At 37.2% G+C, this 12242-nt stretch overlaps 1 long non-coding RNA gene across 1 annotated transcript in view; it reads left to right on the top strand.

The window, feature by feature from the left end:
- The first annotated feature begins 7233 nt into the window (after positions 1–7233).
- LOC107653237 (uncharacterized) overlaps positions 7234–12242 on the top strand; it is a 7780-nt gene continuing 2771 nt past the window's right edge. The window contains exons 1-2 of the long non-coding RNA XR_001630199.1: positions 7234–7280; positions 7613–7747. This is a non-coding gene — a long non-coding RNA (uncharacterized LOC107653237). The remainder of the gene's footprint in view (positions 7281–7612; positions 7748–12242) is intronic.

Raw genomic sequence — 12242 nt, forward strand, 5'->3', positions numbered from 1 at the left:
TTCAACGTTCATTTGAGCCTGATGATGAAGTTCTTGTGTTACTGCCTTTGCCTGGGTCAACTCTCCAAGCTAAATTTGAAGGTCCATATGTGATTGAGGAAAAGTTAAGTGACACCGACTATGTGGTAAAAACCCCTGACCGGAAAAGGAAAGAGAGGGTATGTCATATTAACATGCTAAAATTGTATGTTTCTCGTCCTAAGCTTGAATGCACAGTTCCATCTCCTGTTATTGTATCTGTGAGTGCAGTCTCCTCAGACTATTCACCTAGTGTAGATGATCTACGAATTGGAAGTGCCTGTTTGTCTCACATTTTTCTGAAAAATTCTGAAACTCTTGCAGTAATCAGTTCGAAACTCTCTCACTTATCTAGTTCATCTCAAAAGGAACTTATGCAGTTGATTGAGAAGTATTCTTCACTGTTTTCTGATGTGCCCACTGTAACAAATGTGTTGGAGCACGATATTGATGTTGGTGATCATCGTCCTGTTAAGCAAAATGCTTATCACGTCAATCCAGTAAAGCGTGAGATCATGCAGAAAGAAACGCAGTACTTAATTGAGCATGGCTTAGCTGTGCCAAGTTCAAGTCCCTGGTGTTCCCCATGCCTTTTAGTTCCTAAGCCAGATGGAACGTCAGATGTAGCAAAGCCTCTCACTGGTAGTCTTCGAAAATATGTTTCTTTTGTTTGGAGTTCTAATTGTCAAATTGCTTTTGATTCACTAAAAGCATTGTTGTGTAGTTCTCCTGTCCTTGCTGCTCCAGATTTCACCAAACCGTACAAACTCGAAGTGGATGCCAGTGGAACCGGTGCAGGTGCTGTCCTACTACAAGAGGATGATCATGGAATCGACCACCCTGTATGCTTTTACTCAAAGAAATTCAATCGACACCAGTTAAATTATAGCACTATAGAAAAAGAAGCTCTAGCTCTTTTATTAGCGTTACAACAATTTGAAGTGTATATCGGTTCAAGTTCACAGCCTGTTGAAGTATTTACAGATCACAATCCACTTGTTTTTCTTCATCGCATGTGCAATAAGAATCAAAGACTCATGCGATGGGCTCTCATTTGTCAAAGTTTTAACTTACAAATCAGATACAAGAAAGGTGTAAATAATGTCATTGCTGATTCTTTGTCACGGTGTTACGTATAAACCTGTTGCCATGTTTATTCTTATGTGTGGGGGTGTTACAACCCTTTGTTTTGTCTTTTCTCGTTTCTGTCTCTCTTTTGTTTTGAAAGTGTCTGTATCCAGGTGTGATGCTGATTGGCTCCTGCAGGCTAATGATTGGCCCATCTGGATTGGTGCATTCAAAATTAGGCACACCTTAAAAGCCCTGATGTCACGTCCTTTCTCCAGAGCAGAGTAGAGGAGAGTGGGGGAGAGTGAGGTGTTGGGTTTTGGCTGTGTGTTCTCTTAGTTGAATGTGGATTGTTTAGAGTGAGGATTGTTTGATCTTTAAAAAAGATACGACTTTTGTAAGTAGGAACTGTTTGGTTTTGACCCCATTGCTTGTTATGACGTGGATTTGGATTCTCCTTTTAACTCTGTTTGCCTGATCTTGTAAATAGTTGTATATCATTGTAAATATAGAGGGTTGGGAGAAAGTAAGGAGTTTGACGCCATTTTGTTTATTGTAACCTTTTTGATCTCTGTTTTTGGTTAGGGAGTTAGGTTAGTATATTGTACTTTTATTTTATTCTATTTTGTTTAGGGTTTAGGAAAGAGGTCTTAAAATAAGGAAGTTTTGTTTATTATTTTGGCCTGGTCAACTCCTGAAGGAAATTCCCTATTCATTGATTTATTTTGATGATTGTACCTTTTCTTTGTTTGGTTTCATTAAAAACCCTCATTTTGAGAGATACGGGTGCAGCACAGTCATTCATCTTGACAGATGTACTTCCTATTTCGACACAGTCCAGCTGTGGTTCAGATGTCCTAGTTCAAGGAATTTAACTTGGGGTAGTTAGGGTTCCGCTCCACGAGATATATTTGCGTTCTCATCTTGTGACTGGGTTAGTTAAAATAGCCGTACAATCTCAGTTGCCACTGAAGGGCATTTCTCTCATCCTTGGTAATGATTTAGCCAGAAGTAAGGTGTCTTGTCTTCCTGAAGTAGTTGATATACCATGTGTATCAAAAAGTAATGCGCTATTGACTCAGGAGTTTCCTAAGGTATTTCATTCCTGTGTTGTAACACGAGCACAGGCTCGTAAGTTTGAAGAAGAACTTGATCTCTCTGACTCATTTATGTGTTCAGATCAGTCAGATGTGAAGACTAGTTTAGACGTGGAGACACAAAATTTGAGTTTTGGGCCAAATTGTTGATTTTCCTTTTGACAGGAAGCACCTAATCGAAACACAACAATCTGATGGTACACTGACTTCTTGTTTTAATGCTGTGATGGATAAAACAGTGTTAGATGATCATGTTGTTGCTTATTTTCTAGATGATGGAGTCCTGAAGGAAAATGTGACTGGAACTCTGAACTCCTAATTCTTACCGAGAATATGTTCTACGTGTTGCTCATGACCATGAATTGTCTGGACATTTAGGTATCAAGAAAACCTATAACAATCTGTTAAGACGAACGTCCCAGGAGGACTTGAACGCAGCATAAGTCCGGCCATTCGTATCTGTTAACGTTAATGTGTTTCTGCTACCAGGTTTCCGGAAGCAATTCTACGCACCTTGAAATCTCCTACAATTGTGAAGTCCATCGTTAAGTTCTACATAACTTTTGGTATGCCAAAAATAATTCAGTCAGATCAAGGATCTAATTAGTTTAGACGTGGAGACACAAAATTTGAGTTTTGGGCCAAATGTCGATTTTTCTTTTGACAGGAAGCATCTAATCGAAACACAAAAAGCTGATGGTACACTGACTTCTTGTTTTAATGCTGTGATGGATAAAACAGTGTTAGATGATCATGTCGTTGCTTATTTTCTAGATGATGGAGTACTTATGCGTAAATGGAGTCCTGAAGGAAAATGTGACTGGAACTCTGTTTTCCAGGTAGTTGTGCCTAATTCTTACCGAGAATATGTTCTACGTGTTGCTCATGACCATGAATTGTCTGGACATTTAGGTATCAAGAAAACCTATAACAATCTGTTAAGACACTTTTTCTGGCCTGGCATGAAAGCTAGTGTGACTCAGTATTGTCGGTCGTGTCATGCTTGTCAGGTTGCTGGAAAGCATAACCAGGTTGTTGCCCCAGCACCATCAAAGCCTGTTCCGGTAATGAGTGAACCTTTCGAGAAACTGGTAATAGATTGTGTTGGTCCCTTGCCGAGAACTAAGTCCGGCCATTCGTATCTGTTAACTTTAATGTGTTCTGCTACCAGGTTTCCGGAAGCAATTCCGCTACGCACCTTGAAATCTCCTACAATTGTGAAGTCCATCGTTAAGTTCTGCACAACTTTTGGTATGCCAAAAATAATTCAGTCAGATCAAGGATCTAATTTCATGTACCGTGTGTTTCGCAACATAATGAAAGAATTGAATATAAAACATTGTGTATCTAGTGCCTATAATCCACAATCACAAGTGTTAGAGAGGTTCCATCAAACTCTTAAGTCTATGCTTAGCAAACAACAAAAGGGGAACCTCTTCATCCCAATCCTTCTCATGTTCAAGACAGTAAGTTCTGTCAGAAATACTGTCCAGGAATCCCTTGGATTCAGCCTAGCTGAGTTGGTCTTTGGACATTCTCCTCGTGTTCCATTAAAGATGTTGCAAGAACAACTTCTTTCTCAAAGTCACTCAGTTACAAAACAGAAGGTGTTAGACCATGTGGAGTTATTTCCATGAAAGACTGCATTCTGTCTGGAAGTTGGCACGGCAGAGCTTAGAAAGTTCACAGTCTCAAATGAAAAGCAGATATGATAAACGCACTGTTCAACGCTCATTTGAGCCTGGTGATGAAGTTCTTGTGTTACTGCCTTTGCCTGGGTCAACTCTCCAAGCTAAATTTGCTGGTCCATATGTGATTGAGGAAAAGTTAAGTGACACCGACTATGTGGTAAAAACCCCTGAAAAGGAAAGAGAGGGTATATCATATTAACATGCTAAAATTGTATGTTTCTCGTCCTAAGCTTGAATGTACAGTTCCATCTCCTGTTATTGTATCTGTGAGTGCAGTCTCCTCAGACTATTCACCTAGTGTAGATGATCTACGAAATGGAAGTGCCTGTTCGTCTGACATTTTTCTGAAAAATTCTGAAACCCTTGTGGTAATCAGTTCGAAACTCTCTCACTTATCTAGTTCATCTCAAAAGGAACTTATGCAGTTGATTGAGAAGTATTCTTCACTGTTTTCTGATGTGCCCACTGTAACAAATGTGTTGGAGCACGATATTGATGTTGGTGATCATCGTCCTGTTAAGCAAAATGCGTCAATCCAGTAAAGCGTGAGATCATGCAGAAAGATATTGATGTTGGTGATCATCGTAGCATTAAGCAAAATGCGTCAATCCAGTAAAGCGTGAGATCATGCAGAAAGAAACACAGTACGTAATTGAGCATGGCTTAGCTGTGCCAAGTTCAAGTCCCTGGTGTTCCCCATGCCTTTTAGTTCCTAAGCCAGATGGAACGTCACGCTTCTGCACAGATTACCGAAAAGTTAATCAGTTGACTAAATCAGACTCGTTCCCTCTTCCTAGAATAGATGATTGTGTTGACCGCATTGGTCAGGCCAAATTTGTGACAAAGCTAGACTTACTAAAAGGGTATTGGCAGGTGCCACTCACTGACCGTGCTTCAGAAATCTCCGCTTTTGCTACTCCAGATGTTTTCCTGCAATACAAGGTTCTTGCCTTCGGCCTGAAAAATGCTCCTGCCACTTTCCAGCGATTAATGAGTAAGGTGCTGTCTAATGTGAAAAATTGTGAAGCCTACCTTGATGACGTTGTTTGTTACTCTGATACATGGGAAAGTCATTTAAAGACTCTAGAGGAAGTCTTTTCTAGGTTCCAAGAAGCTAATCTCACCCTCAACTTAACAAAATGTGATTTCTGTCATGCCAAGGTCACCTATTTAGGGAAGGAGGTCGGTTATGGAATGGTTCGACCAGTGGAATCTAAAGTTCGTGCCATCATTGATTTCCCCTCTCCTAAATCTAAAATAGAACTCTTTTCTTGGCATGGCCGGTTATTACAGAAACTTCTGTAAAAATTTCTCAGATGTAGCAAAGCCTCTCACTGATTTACTGCAAGAGGATGATCATGGAATCGACCACCCTGAATGCTTTTACTCAAAGAAATTCAATCGACACCAGTTAAATTATAGCACTATAGAAAAAGAAGTTCTAGCTCTTTTATTAGCGTTACAACAATTTGAAGTGTATATCGGTTCAAGTTCACATCCACTTGTTTTTCTTCATCGCATGTGCAATAGGAATCAAAGACTCATGCGATGGGCTCTCATTTGTCAAAGTTTTAACTTACAAATCAGATACAAGAAAGGTGTAAATAATGTCATTGCTGATTCTTTGTCACGGTGTTACGTATAAACCTGTTGCCATGTTTATTCTTATGTGTGGGGGTGTTACAACCCTTTGTTTTGTCTTTTCTCGTTTCTGTCTCTCTTTTGTTTTGAAAGTGTCTGTATCCAGGTGTGATGCTGATTGGCTCCTGCAGGCTAATGATTGGCCCATCTGGATTGGTGCATTCAAAAAAGGCACACCTTAAAAGCCCTGATGTCACTTCCTTTCTCTAGAGCAGAGTAGAGGAAAGAGAGAGAGAGAGAGAGTTGTTGGGTTTTGGCTGTGTGTTCTCTTAGTTGAATGTGGATTGTTTAGAGTGAGGATTGTTTGATCTTTAAAAAAGATACGACTTTTGTAAGTAGGAACTGTTTGGTTTTGACCCCATTGCTTGTTATGACGTGGATTTGGATTCTCCTTTTAACTCTGTTTGCCTGATCTTGTAAATAGTTGTATATCATTGTAAATATAGAGGGTTGGGAGAAAGTAAGGAGTTTGACGCCATTTTGTTTATTGTAACCTTTTTGATCTCTGTTTTTGGTTAGGGAGTTTGAAAGTGTTTGTGTCCAGGTATGATGCTGATTGGCTCCTGCATGCTAATGATTGGCCCATCTGGATTGGTGCATTCAAAATTAGGCACACCTTAAAAGCCCTGATGTCACGTCCTTTCTCCAGAGCAGAGTAGAGGAGAGTGGGGGAGAGTGAGGTGTTGGGTTTTGGCTGTGTGTTCTCTTAGTTGAACTTTGATTGTTTAGAGTGAGGATTGTTTGATCTTTGAAAGATATATGAATTTTGTAAGTAGGAACTGTTTGGTGTTTGACCCCATTGCTTGTTATGACGTGGATTTGGATTCTCCTTTTAACTCTGTTTTGGGTTAGGGAGTTAGGTTAATATATCGTACTTTTAATTTAATTTTATTTTGGTTAGGGTTTAGGAATGAGGTCTTAAAATAAGGAAGTTTTGTTTATTATTTTGGCCTGGTCAACTCCTAAAGGAAATTCCCTATTTATTTTGATGATTGTATTTTTATTTATTTTTTGGTTTGGTTTCATTAAAAACCCTCAAATAAATCCCTGCTTCCTCTCTCTCTTTTCATGTTGCGTCCTTTATCCCTAGACGGGGCATAACACAATGACACAGTACTGTACAACCTCTACCGCACATAGTTGGTGGTAAGCAGTACATTGTGTATCCTGTCACAATCGCAATGACTATGAAAACTTTCCCAAATCTGAGTACTGGCATTGTTTCACATTTATGTCTGTCCCATTATTCACTGTTCAGTCAGTTCCAGATGGATAAAATCATGTCCACCATCGCTGTTTACTTATTTATTTAAAGGGGTCATATGATGTTGCTAAAAAGAACATTATTTTGTGTATTTGGTGTAATGAAAAACGTGGGAACAACAGCCCTCTCTGGGCTGGACGTGGGGTCAGGAGCCCTCTCTGGGCTGGACGTGGGGACAGGAGCCCTCTCTGGGCTGGACGTGGGGACAGGAGCCCTCTCTGGGCTTGGAACGGACTCTGAATTTGTTTGGACAGTAGTGGATTCTGGACTGAACTTGATGACCTGCTGCCATCAGAGCAAGTGTAATTACTGCATTCACGCGCTCCTCTATTTCTTTTTTTTTTTACAAATAGTAAACAGTGGTTTTTATAGTGGTTACCATTGTGCTGAAGAGTAGCGCTGTGAAAATTGTGATTTTCACTTTGCTGCAATTTAAAATATTTAATAACTTTAAATCATAATTCCTTATTGATCCAAACTTCACTAATAAGCATGGAGCAGGTGTGCATGTTTTGAATGTGTTTTTTCTGAGTTTTATTTTATGTTGTATGTTGGGTTAACATAATGGATTTAAGTTGAAATAACATTTTCTTGTTTTGTGTTACACAATCTTGATTTAACTAAATTACAACAACAAAACTAGAATTGTATGTAGTATCAGATAGAAATACCTCCTTAATGCAACAACTGCACAGGTTCACTTTTTACAGTGTGCAAACAATTGCCCAGACTCTCTGAATTCCACCTGATTATCTGAATCAGGGCTCAGGTCAAGGGTATAGCATCATTTAAAGTATTAAAAACTAGTTGCACTTGTTTTGTTTGCTTTACAGGTCTGTAAAGTAGCTGAGACCAACCCAGAGAGGATGATGGGAAACACAGTGGCGTGGAGAGTACGTCAACAGCCTGAAGAAGTGTTTACATTACAAAGACCACTGTACCAGCTAAATACATACACTGATAAACAGGTAGCAGCACATGTACACAGCACACACACAGCACATACTCACACATTCACCTCACAACACACAAACACACATGAAGCCTTTTGTGAAGTCAACACTGAGCACAACATTCGAACCAGTGAGTGAGCATGCCTAATTGTATTTCAAATGCCATCTGTAATTTGTATTTCATACGTCTTTCATTATATTAAATAATTTAATTCATAGGTCTTCAACCCTGTTCCTTAAAGGTGCTGTATGTAAGTTTTTGACTCTACTAAAGCATGAAAATACCATAATATGTTTGCAGATATTTAAGAGACATGCTAAGTTAACATACTTCAATCAATCAATGCTACAGTCAGTTATTCTCCTTTGAAAATGTGCGTTCCGGGCCGGAATGTCGGTCTCTGTTTTGTTTTGTGAAACCCGCCCACTGCCAGTTTACCCAATTGTATTTTGGGACCCCGGGTTGCCAGTTGTCGGAAAACACAGCATATTTAATTTCATTCATCGTCAAGTGCGCTCGTTCCTGTTAGTGCCGTCAATCTGGCAACCTGCGTGTAGTGATGTCCGGTTCGCGAACGAATCGTTCGATTTAACCGGTTCTTCTTAGTGAACCGGTTGAACCAGTTCACCAAATCGGACTGAATCGTTGAAAAGTGTAAGCATTAATCCACAAATTACTTAAGTTATTCACTTTTTAAACGTGGCTGACACTCCCTCTGATTCGAAATAAACCAATATCCCGGAGTAATTAATTTACTCAAACAGAAAAAAATAGTAGAAATGTGAAATTAAAACCGCCAGTAGGTGGCAGGAAGTGACTGCTAATCAGTGAGTCATTGAGATTCAACCGATTCATTCAAACAACTGATTCATTCAGAAACAAAGCATTTGACTGTGTTAATGAGTGAATCACTGAATCATTTGTTATCAACCGATTCGTTAAAAAAGCTGATTCATTCAATAATAAACACCATTGCTCAGAGACGCAAAACAGTGCTGTGATCTTTGTTTGGAACTATATTCGTTAGCAAAATCGAGCAAAAACAAGCAATATTATGTCTAAAATGTAAGTCACTTATTGCTAACTTTACTGAACTTGTATAAAATCATAAGAAATAATTTCTGGAATCTGCATCTGAAATAGGATTTAAATGTATTTACACAGTTTAATGTATCTCAGAGAGGACATTGATGCATTTAAACTGCAGTTACAGTTTAGTAAGCATTTAAACTTACATTTCACTGCTGGTCATATATTCCCTATATAACCATGTATGTGACAAATAAAAATCTTGAACAGATGCATAATTAGGCCTAATGTTTTGTTTTTAACATAAAACGTTGAATATTGAAATTTGAAATAATTTAAAACATGAAAAAATAGTCAGTAGGTGACAGCCAGTAGGAGACAGCAAGTGGCTGTTAATCAGTGAGTCATTGAGATTCAACCGATTCATTCAAACAACTGATTCATTCAGAAACAAAGCATTTGACTGTGTTAATGAGTGAATCACTGAATCATTTTATCAACCGATTCGTTAAAAAAGCTGATTCATTCAATAATAAACACCATTGCTCAGAGACGCAAAACAGTGCTGTGTGATCTTTGTTTGGAACTATTTTCGTTGGCAAAATTGAGCAAAAACAAGCAATATTATGTCTAAAATGTAAGTAACTTATTGCTTTACTGAACTTGTATAAAATGATTAAATGTGTTATGCTGATATCTGCAGAAAAACAGTACTCTTTGCGTGATATAGATTGTTAACTATATTAAATTATATAAATATAAAAAGCATACAGAAGCATTTTTGCCATCTAGCAAAACTAGTAGCTTGCAGACGCCAGACCACTGATTCGTCAAACCTGCTTTCCTTCAGTCCGTGTTCTTCTGACTATTTTGTAGTAAGTAACGAATATACTTCGGGGAAATGTATCGAAGTAAAAGTATACATTTTAATTCAGAAATGTAGTGGAGTAAAAGTAAAAGTTGGCTGAAATATAAAAACTCAAGTAAAGTACAGATACTCCCAAAAAATACTTAAGTACTGTAACAAAGTATTATTACTTCGTTACATTACACCACTGAAAATCACAGGCCAGGTATGATAAAGTAGCATAGAAATAAAATTTGTGAGACAATGGGTCCCCAAGAGCAGGGTTGATGACCTAGGATTTAATTAGTTTTATGGAGCAATGGTGGACTATGGCATAGGAGCACTTAAAACAATTATATATATATTTTTTAATGTTTTATTTGTTAGGGACAGATACAATAAACATAGATGAAAATGAAAAAACAATCATCCCATGCATGTACCATAGTGCTTGTAGCCAAAGCTAATTTGCAACACTTGTCCCTAGGAGGGCTTTTATAAATTACAATAAACAAGTAGTACCCAAATTTATAATATAATACACTAAACATGACTACAGGTTTGTTGATGTATCAACCAAGATTTCATGGCTTTCTTAAAATTATTATAATTTACAGTAGATTTTAAATAGTCAGGCAATGAATTCCAAAATTTTACACCTTTCACTGAGAGAACAGTCTGAGCAAATGATGTTTTACAATGTATAACTTTACAGTTTCCACTAGAAGCCGCTCTAGTGGATCTACTGCTTCCCTGCAATCTCTCGAAAAATGTACATAAAGGCATAGGAGCAAGACCATTTAAACATTTAAACACAAACTTTACATAATGAAAAAAGACAAAGTGAGCAAAGCTCAAAATCTTGTATTTACTTAGGTTAAATGTCTTTACAATAGAGCTTTGAACATTTTAAAGCAAATAAGATACCATCATTGTCAGATCCTGATTAATTATGGATTGATTTGTCTGAGGCCATTTGGTCTCAAGCTCAAAATCTTGTATTTACTTAGGTTAAATGTCTTTACAATAGAGCTTTGAACATTTTAAAGCAAATAAGATACCATCATTGTCAGATCCTGATTAATTATGGATTGATTTGTCTGAGACCAAATAGCTAATCCATATGCCATGCGTGATAATATCATCGAATTTAAAAACAAAAAAGCATGATCATATGTTAAACAATTTCTTATTATTCTAAAGCTAGTAAGATTTGCTTTAATCGTTTTACGCAACTTTTTAACATGACTTTTAAAATTTAACTGAGAATCTAAAATCATACCAAGATATTTTTCTTCTGATACTTGTTCTATAATCTCATCTTTAATTCTAATGTTTAATGATTCTGTTACCAATCATTTTCTTATTGAAAAGCATATGGACTTTGTCTTTTTAGTATTTAAAGTTAAAAAAGAGGCATCAAGCCAAGCTGACACTTTCTCAAAATTTCTTGTTAACTTTTCTTCAATTTCCATACAGTTCCTACCAAATACGTAGATAACCGTGTCATCAGTATACATTTGAAGACTCGCATCAGGACACACTTCTGGAAGATCGTTAATATAAATGCTAAAAAGAATCGGACCCAAAATTGTTCCCTGAGGAATTCCTATATCAATAATATGAGGAACTGACTTAAAATGATTAATGACAAGACTTTGTTCACGATATTTTAAATATGAATCAAACCATAACAGAGATTGTTTTGAGATATTATACTTTGTTATTTTTGACATTAAAATATTATGATTTACAGTATCAAATGCCTTTTTCAGATCCAGGAATACTGCACCAACTTTAAATCCTTTATCGAGTGACCGCTTAATATTTTCTAATAATAAGCAAGTAGCAGTTTCTGTAGAATGGTTATGTCTAAAACCAAATTGTAAAGGGTGTAAAAGATTATTAGTGATGCAAAAATTGTTCTGATACAACCTTCTCCAAGCACTTTAGAAAGAACCGGGAGAAGACTAATTGGTCTATAGTTAATCATATCATCTGAATTCCCAGATTTGAAAATAGACTTTACCAATGCTTTTTTCCAACTATCAGGGAGCTGCCCAGTTCTGATTAATCAAAGATTAATAAGATGGGTAAGGGGCTTAACTAAAACACTTCCATTTAAAAAAAAAAAAGGCAGTGTCAAGATTATATATATCTTTAGAATATGTAGTATTTAATTCATGAATAATTCTCATAATTACAGATTGATCCACTTCCCACCTTAATTTAAGTCTTATTTTAAATATCATTTACATTTAGTCATTTAGCAGACACTTTTATCCAAAGTGACTTACAAATGAGGACAATGGAAGCAATCAAAATCAACAAAAGAGCAATGATATACAAGTGCTATAACAAGTCTCAGTTAGCCTAACGCAGTACACGTATGTTATGACCTTAAGATAGTCTATGCATCTGTGAACTCTTTTTTTGTATGTATTTGATCTCTCTGCTCGTGTGTGTAGATATGTTTGTGTTCTAGATGGGTGTGGCCTCTGTTAACCAGCTGGAGATGGTGATTGGTCATCTGCCTTTGAACCTCATTGACTTTGTACTGTCGTGTTTCGCTAGCGTTCTGATTGACTGTTTCCTGCTATTATTTGTATCGCCGTTGTCGTTTGGTTGTGAAA

This window comes from Sinocyclocheilus anshuiensis, unplaced genomic scaffold (genome assembly GCF_001515605.1).
Source record: "Sinocyclocheilus anshuiensis isolate Anshui unplaced genomic scaffold, SAMN03320099.WGS_v1.1 scaffold323, whole genome shotgun sequence".
Taxonomy (NCBI): Eukaryota; Metazoa; Chordata; class Actinopteri; order Cypriniformes; family Cyprinidae; genus Sinocyclocheilus; species Sinocyclocheilus anshuiensis.